The sequence below is a fragment of the Rhincodon typus genome, chromosome 37 (assembly GCF_021869965.1).
Source record: "Rhincodon typus isolate 14 chromosome 37, sRhiTyp1.1, whole genome shotgun sequence".
NCBI lineage: Eukaryota > Metazoa > Chordata > Chondrichthyes > Orectolobiformes > Rhincodontidae > Rhincodon > Rhincodon typus.
In genome coordinates, this window is record NC_063368.1 from 16,695,474 (window position 1) to 16,707,273 (window position 11,800).

Below are 11,800 nucleotides of genomic sequence, written 5' to 3' on the forward strand. Positions count from 1 at the left end.
GAAGGGAGCTGAAATGATTGCAGAAGGCCAGCTCAGATATTCAGGCTGAACGGCAAGCTCCTGTTGCTGTTCGATGTCCCTAGCCTGGACTGGGGTTGGGCTGAGAGTAGGAGGGGCTAGTCTGTTGCCAAGTGAATCCGCTTCCCCTGCATTTATCCTGCTCCTAAAAATAAAATTTCAGTTGCTTGAGACCTGCATGACACAACAGCATTCATCCCAGAATTAAACAGCCCTTACTGCAGTGTTTTAATACTTTTATAACATTAAAAATTATTTACCCAAGCAATGTTAGTTCACAACAAAACAAGAGTAGTGGCTGATTGTTCGAGTCCAGGCCAGAGCCAATACTGATTGGCAGAGACTTCATCAGAGGTTCTGTAAAGAATGGTGATTGGTCAGCATCCTCAGTGGATCTCCTTGTTGCACATTTGCTGAATCTTCAAGTCATGATGGTCGGTCAAGATGTCTCTATTGGAGGAGGAGCTGAAAGACAAGGAGCAGGAGGAGATGTGTGAAACTGATGCATAGGGGAGACCCCATGTCGGAGTAGGAGAAGGGTCAACTGCTGGGGGCTGGTCTTGTGCACGTTTGGTATTTCTCCAGCTTCAGGCACTTGCTATTCTCTGGGCTGCTGTGATGTCTGGCTTGTTTTGAGGAGGGAGAAAATTGAGGAATTTTTGTTTTCCTCAACTTCTGATTTTACTTATTTCAACATTTTCTCCCATATTCTCTGCTACTTTCCATTTGGAATGCTGATGTGGGGAGGGCCTTAAGGATGTTACAGCTCTCACAGTGAACCATGCTGACTCAGGGCTCATGTCCTACAGGTAGGCCCGAAGCGGAAACATGATCTACCCCTGTAGTTATTTTTCATGTAGTTGTTGTGAAGGCCTTACAGATATTGATTCCAGGGATGAAGCGCCCCAATTATATCTTGAAATCTGAGAAGCTGGGGTTGTTTTGCATTGGAAAGAAAGAGTTGAATAGACATTAGGTAGAGGCAGACAGGATCATGTAGGCACTAGACAGAGGAGATCGAGAGGAATAATTCCCGTTGATGGTAGGATTGAGAAGTAGAGGGTATGTGTGAGGTGGTTGACAAAAGTACTGAATGCAATGATTTTCGATTTAACCTATTTTTCTAATCAACGTGTTCAGAAGTGTTATTAAACATCTCTGGAGCACGTGGGACTTGAACCTGGGTCTCCTGGTACAGGGTAGGGATGTTACCAATGGGTGATTAGGCCCTATACCAATGGGTGATTAGGACTTAGAATTCGCTGTCTGGAAAAGTGGTGGAGGCAGATTTATTCACAGCTGGCGAAGGGAAATGGATCAGCACCAAAGAGATTAGTGAGAAAAACAAAGGAGTGAAACTAGTTAAATTGTTCGAACAGTTGGCACAGACTTGATGGGCTGAATGACCTGTTTCCGTGCAGTGACTGTCCTATTCAATGTTAAGAGCCTGTTGCATCACACTTTATCTTGGCTGGTTTAGAGTTCAAAGCCTCTTAAAAATTCCATGAGTGTTGGCATGATTTGGTTGCTTCACTAGGAGGGGAGAGCTGTATGGTTCAGGGCAGGAGGTGGTTGTGTATTCTGGCCCACTGGCGTAGATTAGTGTACAAACATGCCTTAGTTCATGCATAGAAATGGAAATTCAAGAAGTGGTTATGAAGATTCAAGTGGAAATTGGAATTATGAAGATTCAATTGTTTATCATTTAAAAATTGATTTTTGGAAAACTGCGTTCAATTCTGGTCTCCCTGCTATGGGAAAGCTGTTGTTAAACTTGAAAGGGTTCAGAAAAGATTTACAAGGATGTTGCTGAGGTTAGAGAGTGTGAGCTATAGGGAGAGGCTGAATAGACCAGGGCTATTTCCATTGGAGGCAGAGGGGTGACCTTATACAGGTTTATAAAATGGATAGTTTAAATAGTCAAGGTCTTTTATCCAGGGTAGGGGACTCCATAATTAGAGGGCATAAGTTTAAGGTGAGCAGGAAAGATTTAAAAAGGGACCTAAGAGGTAACATTTTCACACAGAGAGTGGTGCGTGTATGGAATGAGCTGCCAGAGGAAGTGGTGGAGGCTGGTACAATTACAACATTTAAAAGGCATCTGGATGGGTACATGAATAGGAATGGTTTAGAGGTTTATGGGCCAAATGCTGGCAAATGGGACTAGATTAATTTAGGATATCTGGTTGGCATGGACGAGTTGGACTAATGGGTCTGGTTTCCTTGCTGTACATCTCTATGACTCGATGAATCTTTGAATAACGACAACGACTGAAGTTTTAAGTTGTTACTGGGGGCAGAGAAACACTCGCCTTGTTTAAGATTCCTGTTGTAGCTCTCAGAGCAAGATACTGATATCAAAGTACCCACGCCTTGTTTATCAAATTTAAATGTAGTAAAACATCCCAAGATTCTTCACATGGATGGGCACAAACTGGGAGATGATGGGGTTAGATGGAGGGACCAAGAAATGCAGTTGAAGAGGTCGGAGGCTTTTGGAGGGAAGCTGAACGTCCCAGAATGTGGGGTCTTGCCCACTCTGCTACTAAGAGGGGAATGGGATATATACCGGGAATGGGATATATACCAGGAAGTGGACTGGAAGAGGAGAGGGTGAAACAGTATTGGGTTGAGACCGAGGAGCTAGTAGTATTGGTGCAAATTAGAAAGTCACCTTACCTAAAGATAAATTGGTTCAATTGCACATGAATATTTTGGGAGTTGCCAATTAAGAAAATGTGTGTTTGTTAATGAACTCCAATTGACTCCACCTCTCGTGCCAAGGAATGCTGGAGAGTGATATCAGGTAAATGTTGAGTTACTGGTAATCATTTCTCACTGTCTGGGCTGTGAATGTGGCTCGGTCTCAGCTTGCCTCTGTTTTCGTTGCTGAATGAGGAACGCTCAAGGGGACAAACTGAACAAGCATTGCACTGCACAAATGATCTCCCAAATTGAATTTTGGTTGGATGTAAAATATTCTGTCCTGGATGGCTATTGAACGTGAAATGGAGGATAAGAAGAGCACATTAATTTTCTTCACCGTAGTGCCACCACCCTAGTCTAATTGGTTAGTTATTTCTGGGCTTTTTTTTTTGCTCAGTATGCATAACTTGTTTGTTGCAAGCAGTAATTGTGAACTGTTTTTGAAGTTTTAGGATTCAGCATAGCTCTATATATAAATGCAAGTCTTTCTATCACAAGCAGTGGAGAAGATTAAGAACGGACTCCTGCTTAAGGTTAAGGGGGAAGATGATGGACCTTACAATTGGAAATGTGTCAGACCTAGCGTCGCTCCGGTGAAAGGCACTTGGAAGTTCAAGGTTGGGATTTGATGGATCCATTGTGAGCTGTCGATTATACAACAAAATCCAAATCAGAACGAAACAGCTCGATGTGACTGTTCTGCTGTGGTTTATTTGCCAAGCAGAAGGTTTGTCAGTGAGTAGGTGGCAATGGGAAATGGGACTGAGGAACTCTGGAAGAAGCTCCCGCGAGGAGTTGAGAGATGCAAGTACCTGGGCAGTCAGCAGCCAAGTGGTATTATCACTCAGCTAATGTTGCGGATAGCCAGGTTCGAATCCCGCCACGGCAGATGGTGGAATTTGAATTCAATGAATATCTGGAATTAAGAATCTAATGCTGACCATTAATCCATTGCTGATTGTCAGAAAAGCCCATCTGGTTAACTAATGCCTCTTAGGGAAGGAAAGTGCCATCATTAGCTGGTCTGGGCTACATGTGACTCCAGACCCACAGCAATGTAGTTGACTCTTGACTACCCTCTGGACAATTAAGGACGGACAATAAATGTTGGCCTTGCGAGTGATGTCCATATCTCATGAATGAATTAAAAACAAAGGGAGGTTTTAATTGAGTACTTATATTTTGTTTTAAGTTGATGGAGAGAGACCAACACTAGCCCTTTCAGCCTTGGTGCATGGTACATTCGAATTTACTCAGACTGAGTTGCTGCGGGTATCTACACTTTCACTTGCATATTGTAGTCTGCAGCTGGGAACAGTGACAGTGGAGACTTCAGCTTTCACTCCATCGTACAGATGACCAGAACACTCTCCCTCTCATCCCCTCCCTGTGGTGTGTTGGAAGGGTTTACAAGTTGATGCTCAGTCTGTTTGACTGCATTATAAACATGCCTTCCTGTCCATCAGTTCTAGGAGTGGGACTTAAAGCTGCTACTTCTGTCTCAGACACAGGGACACTGTCCACCGTGCCAAGAGCCGCCCCCAGTTTAAATCCGCTGGCAGGAAGTGTCCTTTTCTGGATGAAAAGGGTCGGTCTGAATTGAGTTTAGACAGGGGCTTTGTCTGTGCGAATGAAGTAGGAACAGGAAAAGGCCACTCGGCCCTTGCTATTCTAGAAGATCATGACCGATCCAATTACTCCACATCTTGCCTACCCCCAATAACCCTTCACCCTTTGCTTATCAAAATATATCTACCTCTGCCTTAAAAATAGTCCAAGACTTTGCTTCCCCTGCCTTTTAATGAAGAGAATGCCAAAGACTGATGACCTTCTGAGAAAAATATTTTTCCTAATCTCTGTTTTAAATGGGTGACGCCTTATTTTTCAGCAATGAAAGTTTCTGGATTGTCCCACAAGAAGAAACATCCTCTTTACAGCTATCCAAGTATTTACACCTTTCAAAAAGTTTCTTCTGAACTCTAATGAGTACAGGTCCAAACTACTCAAACTCTTCTCATAATGGAAGCAGATTTATCAGTAGCTTTCACAAAGAAATTGCATACCCAAAGGGGGAAGCAAAAGTACAGGGCTATGTGGATAAAAGGGCACTCTGGCAAGAACAAGGCAAGCTCTTTCAAACAAAACAGTATAATAAGGATGGCCTGAATGGTTTCCCTCTGTGCTTCGCTATTCTACAATAATGTTGATCAGATGGGTGGGTGTTTCTGGCTGTGGAAATGGAGAGTGAAGGGGGCAGAGGGCGATCAGTGAGGAGGGTACTCTCCTCATACAGTCATACAGCACAGAAACAGACCCTTCGGTCCAACCAGTCCATGCCGACCGTGTCCCAAACCAAACTACTCCCACCTGCCTGCGCTTGGCCCATATCCCTCCAACCCTTTATTATTCATGTATTTATCCAAATGTCTTTTAAATGTTGTAACTATACCTGCATCTACCAGTTTATCTGGTAAATCATGCCGCACATGGGCGAATATGTAAAAAATTACCCCTCATGTCCTTTTTAAAAGTTTCCTCTCTCACCCTAAAAATATACCCGCTTAGTTTAGAACTCCCCCACCCTAGGGAAAATCCCCTATCTATGCCCCTCATGATTTTATAAATCTCAATAAATTCACCCCTCAATCTCCTACACATCAGTGTAAAATGTCCCATGTTGGGTAGGGAGATTGGAAAGAAACAGTAACTTTCAGAAATAGTAGGAACTGCAGAAGTAGGAACTTTCAGAAACCGGGTTAAATAAGAGGCAGAGGTAGGAAACGGAGGCCTTGCAACACCACGCTGTTGAGCCTGAAGTTCTGGTTTCAAATCCCACTCCATGCCTCAATGACTAAGGAAAGGAGCAGCTAAGCAGGTTAAGTATCAATATGCAAATCCTACTCATGGCCACCAACACTGGCACACAAAACCTATCGCATAACACTCACCAGTCAGCTATTGTTAAACTTTAAGTCCTAATGCTTTCATGCAGTTTTTATAGGCCTGGGTTGCTTCTTTACATTTCTCTTCACCTTTATCTGCGATGCTGTAAGCCATTAAAAAAGAAAGTTAGAAAGGATATTCACAATTGTTTGGAAAATGCAACTGATTCCCAAACTCCAGCGTTGGCCTAACGCTTACCTTGAAACTTGGATAATTATCTGAAGAGGAAAGAAATTGCAGGGGTTTGGGGAAAGGGCGGCAGCTACGCTGTAACCAATCTATAATTCTAAACGTTTGCCTTATATACACTGCTTCCAATGTCAGGGTCGGAACACAATTTACAAAAAGGGCGAAAATTGTTTAGACACAATTATTCAGACACATATTCCCTTCCCCTTCCTTGTCTGCCTTGTGCAGGAACCGTTCCCTCTGGGACATCCTGGTCCACTCTTCCTTCACTCCCATCTTCCCCCCCCACAGGCCCATGGTACCTTTCCCTGCAATCAACAAAGGTGTAACACCTGCCTATTTACCTCTTCCCTCCCCAGTATCTACGGGCCCAAACATACCTTCCAGGTGAAGCAGCACTTCACCTGCACTTCCCAGAATCTAATCTACTGCATTCGCTGCTCACAATGTGGTCTCCTCTTCATTGGGCAAATAAAGCGTAAACTGGGAGACCACTTCAAAGAACACCTACGTTCTGCTCACAAAAAAGACCCTGAGCTTCCAGTTGCCTGCCACTTTAACACACCACCCTGTTTCCTGGCCAATCTCTCTGCTTCCGGCTTGCCGCATTGTTCCAGCAAAGCTCAATGCAAGCTGGAAGAACAACACCTCATTTTCTGCTTGGGCACCCTGCAGCTCTCCGGACTCAATATTGAGTTCAATAATTTTAGGGCCTGAACTCTCCCATGTCCTAGCCCCCTACCCCACACACCAGGCCTTGTTATCACATAGCCTGCCATTATATACCACCTATTGTTAGTCACTAACTGTCTCCATTAACAACTATTCACCCTCCCAGCCAGATCGTTGAACACTCCTTTGTCAGTTCAACTGATCTTCTCTCTCTTTGGAGCTCTATCCCCACCCATCATTTACTCCTTACCCCCTCCCCCACCCTATCTTCTGCATGTACACTGACATTTTCCCAGCTACTATCAGTTCTGAGGAAGGGTCACCAGACCCGAAACGTTAACTCTGATTTCTCCTCCACAGATGCTGCCAGACCTGCTGAGCTTTTCCAGCAGCTTCTGTTTTTGTTTCTGTTTCAAAAACTATTTATTTTGATTGACAGAAATATGGGATTGAGGGGATGGAAATGAGAGTACGCAAATGTCGAGAACGTAGGAATTAAGAGCAGGAGTTGGTCATGCAGCTCCTCAAACCTGGCTCATCATTCAATAAGATCATGGTTGATCTGATTGTGACCTCAACTCCACATTTCTGCCTACTCCAATGACTTTTGACCTCCTTGTTTGTCAAAACTCTATCTATCTTTGCCATAAAAATATTCAGTGACTGACTGCAACACTCTTTGGGTCAGAGAATTCTGAAGACACTTGACACTCTTGAAGAAAAAAAATTCTCATCTCTCCTTCCATTTAAACCATGACCCCTACTTCCAGTCTCTCCCATGAGGGACAAGATCATTTCAAGATTCACCCTTTCAAGTCCCCTCAGGGCCCTGTGCATTACCATAAGATCAATGGAGTGAGCAATATTTGTGTAATTTTTAGACCTATACTGAGGCATCATGGTAGTGTCCCTACCTGTGAGCCTGGATATAAGTCCCACCTGCCCCAGACATCTCTGAACAGGAGACAGTCACATGTGCTGATGCTTTCCTATGTAGAAGACTGTGCAAAGATATGTGGGTCTGGGGCACTTCAACTTAAACTGACCCAAAAATAGATGTGCAATCAGGAGCTCACAGGCCAGTTTGGCAACTGTTAAATCCTGTGACCTGTAGTGGCTGCCTGAAAAGCACATGCCTGGGGAGAGTGTAATGTTTGTTCAAAGCATTGACCGCAAGCCAGAGATGGTCATTCAGAGAGAGTCACCCAGTTTACGCATCGTTTCCCCACTGTAGAGGAGACCACATTGTGAGCAGTGAATGCAGAAGACTAGATTCTGGGAAATGCAGAATCGGGGGACGGGCACCATCTTAAAGTTAGATCTCAGCTCTTCGAGAGTGACATCTGGAAATTTTCAGGACAGATTCTTTGTTGGAAAATGCTGACAAGGGTTTTTGTTTTATTCACTCATGGGACGTGTGCATCACTGGCTGTGCCCAGCATTTATTGCCCGACCCTAGTTCCCCCTTGAGGAGGTGGGGGTGAGTTGCCTTCTTGAACCGCTGCAGTCCATGTGCTGTAGGTAGGACCCACAATGCCCTTAGGGAGAGAGTTCCAGGATTTTGACCCCGCGACACTGAAAGAGCACTAATATATTTCCAAGTCAGGATGGTGAGTGGCTTGGAGAGGAACTTGCAGGGGGTGGTGTTCCCATATATCTGCTGCCCTTGTCCCTCCAGATGGAGGTGGTCATGAGTTTGGAAGGTGCTGTCTAAGGACCCTTGGTGAATTTCTGTAATGCATCTTGTAGATAGTACATACTGATGCTACTGATCGTCGATGTTGGAAAGAGTGGATGTTTTTCTGGATGTGGTGCCAATCAAGCAGCTGCTTTGTTTTGGATATAGAAACAAAGGAATGTTGGCATTGATATACTAATCAGCCACATTCTTGTGAAATAATGGGACAGGTTCAAGAGGCTGACTGGCTCCCAAAATAAAACTAGACAGTGCTGGAGGAATTCAGCAGATCTAGAAGAATCTGTGGGGAGACAAATAGAGTTAATGTTTTGAGTCTGAGATGACTCCTTTGGAACTTCATCTGTTTTAAGCTCAGCTCTTCAGTAACCTCAGTATTTTGTTTTTAATTTAGCTGAATGGTCCCCTCCTGTTTCCAAGTCTTGTGTTTTTCTAATGAATAATACAGAAATGATTTAAAGGCAGGTGAATCGGTGCTTCTTTTCTTCTGCAGAAGAGTCATGTCAGACTCAAAACGTTAAACTCCATTTCTGTCTGCACAGTCCTCCTGAGTTTCTCCAGCATTCTGTGTTTGTTTCGGATTTCTTGGCTGCCTGAAAAGGGAGAGTGTAATGTTTGTCGAAAGCATTGACCGCAAGTCAGATACGGTCATTCAGAGAGAGTCACCTAGTTTACGCATCGTTTCCCCAATGTAGAGGAGACCACATTGTGAGCAGCAAATGCAGTAGACTAGATTCTGAGTATTTAGCTTTTGCTCGAGTGATTTTTTTTACCCTGATGGTTGTGTCCTTTAGTTGAGTGAGAGATGTCTGTTAAATGAATTTACACGTGTGCAGTCCATGTGAGTGCATGTGTGAGGCAATGAAAACAGATTTAGCTGGTCAGCAAGTCTAGGAGGAGGGATCTGAAGTGCAGCAGCAATGATGTAGAGAGGAGCTTTGCACTGAGTCCAAATCTTGCTAAACTGAGCATTTCAACCAGTGAGAACATTCGATTCCTCAGCAATAATACCACTCAAGTTGATAGCCAGCCTAAAATTAGACTCCACGCTGTTCCCAGACTGCAGCAGTGAAGAAGCATTTTATTCTCTTGTATGGACAGAATTTGTACAAAAATTTGCTTATCAGGGCGGGTGTAGCACCCAAACGTCCAGCACTAATGGTCAATCAAGCCTCAGTACACAAGCACAATGGAGATACAGCAGCATTCAGCTGTGAAATGCTCAGAAATTCCTCCCTAGTTCCACAGTTACACAGGCGCTGAGTCAGCCTGTGAACCTGACAGTTCAAGTTATCCATCCCTGTGACACAGCCCTCAGTCCTTGCCCTGGGGATGGCCTCGCCTGATAAACAGACAAAGCCACCTTCAGCTTGAATTAGGGCACTAAATTTGACATTAAAATAATACCAGGAATTGCACGCAATGAAATTAATGATGAACAGGTTGGCTTTCCCTGGTTATTCCTGATCTTTTTCCCGCACCCTCCCCTGGTTTTACTCCTCCCACCCCTCAAAATTGCCATACTCAAAATTCCACGCTGGCAGTCATCCAACTCTTCACTCAAATGCCCGGTTCTAGAGTGCGAGGGTCTGCAAACTATTCAGCTGTGGAAGGCATCACTCACAAGAAAGCCTATTAGGAAACAAATTAATGCACGTTTGGCTTACTACCACGCCATCGTCTCCCTGCCTCACCCTGGTCAATATTTCTTCCCCCTACCAAAACCGCCAAGCACATTTTTTAACTTCACTGCTGCTGAGTTGGATGTTGCTGTGCTCCAGTTGGCTGCTGCATTTCGTTCCAGAGCACCGGGGGGCTATACTTCAGATGCGGCTGACTACCTAGCATGTTGGAGCAGTCAGAGGATCTGAGAGTGCCTATGTCGATGTTTCATGATACAATTTGCTGACCAAGCATCTTTTTCCTGGCCCAGGATTCTGTTAGCCCTGCCTAACCAGAGGACATAGAACCAACAGACTCCTTATAAGCAACCAGTTTGTTCACAGAAACATAGAAAATAGTAGCGGGAGTAGGCCATTCGCCCCTTCAAATCTGTTCTGCCATTCAATATGATCATGGCTGATCATCCAACTCAGTCCCCTGTTCCTGCTTTCTCCCCATATCCTCTGATCCTTTTAAAGCCAACTTCTATACCTAACTCCTTTTTGGAAGCATTCAATGCATTGGCCTCAACCGTTTTCTGTGGCAGAGAATTCCACAGGCTCCCCACTCTCTGGGTGAAGGTATTTCTCCTGATCTCAGCCCTAAATGGCCTCCCCCTTTGCTTTTGACTCCCCCCGGTCATTGGGAACATTCTTCCTGCATTTATCTTGTTTAGTCCACTGAGAATTTTGTAGATTTCCAGGAGATCCCCTTCCCACCCTTATTCTTCTAAACTCTTGTGGATATAGTCCTAACCAATCCAATCTCCACTTATACGTCAGTCTTGCTGTTCCCAGGACCCAGCCTGTTAAGCCTCGAATAAAACAAAGAACTGCAGATGCTGGAAATCTGAAACAAACATGGAAATTGCTGGAGAAACTCAGCAGGTCTGGCAGCGTCTGTGAAAAGAAAGCAGAGTTAACATTTTGAGACCAGTGACTGCTCTTCAAGGGTCACTGGATCTGAAACGTTAACACTGTTTCTCTCTCCACAGACGCTGCCAGACCTGCTGAGTTTCTCCAGCAATTTCTGTGTTTGTTTTGGCTAAAACGCTTGTTGTTCTCCCTCCATAGCTAGGACATCCTTCCTCAGAGAAAGAGACCAAAACCACACACAGAAATATATCAAAATAATTTGGTTCTTTACTATTCAAGAAAAGTCCAGGCAAGTGGAGTCTTCAGCCCTTCTATCTGATACTTCCATAGACGCTAGGGTGAATCTCAACCCCTCCTCCTCCCTCCCCAACTAACTGAGGAACTAATCTTCTCTGTTACATATTGTAATATTTGTTCAGCTAATCCTGGTAAATCTCCTCTGCACCCTGAGGAGATTTACCAGGATGTTGCCTGGTATGGAGGGAAGGTCTTTTGAGGAAAGGCTGAGGGACTTGAGGCTGTTTTCATTAGAGAGAAGAAGGTTAAGAGGTGACTTGATAGAGACATACAAGATGATCAGAGGATTAGATAGGGTGGACAGTGGGAGCCTTTTTCCTCGGATGGTGGTGGCTAGCACGAGGGGACATAGCTTTAAATTGAGGGGTGATAGATATAGGGCAGATGTCAGAGGTAGGTTCTTTACTCAGAGAGTAGTAAGGGCGTGGAATGCCCTGCCTGCAAAAATAGTAGACTCGCCCACTTTAAGGGCATTTAAATGGTCATTGGATAAACATATATGGATAATAATGGAAAAGTGTAGGTTAGATAGGCTTCAGATTGGTTTCACAGGTCGGCGCAACATCGAGGGCCGACGGGCTTGTACTGCGCTGTAATGTTCTATGTTCTATGTTCTATGCATAAAATTATTGCCTCCTTACAGTAGCTCTGAAGAAGGGTTGCTGGACCCGAAACAAACACAGAAATTGCTGGAGAAACTCAGCAGGTCTGGCAGCATCTGTGGAGAGAGAAACAGAGTTAA

The 11,800-nt window shown here is 44.4% G+C and overlaps 1 long non-coding RNA gene across 1 annotated transcript in view; it reads right to left on the minus strand.

Moving 5' to 3' along the window:
* Positions 1-237: 237 nt before the first annotated feature.
* The window catches only part of LOC109919638, a 13,225-nt gene continuing 1,662 nt past the window's right edge, over positions 238-11,800 (minus strand). Inside the window, exons 2-3 of the long non-coding RNA XR_007265705.1 lie at positions 5,673-5,770; positions 238-483 (exon numbers count right to left, since the gene is read on the minus strand). This is a non-coding gene — a long non-coding RNA (uncharacterized LOC109919638). The remainder of the gene's footprint in view (positions 484-5,672; positions 5,771-11,800) is intronic.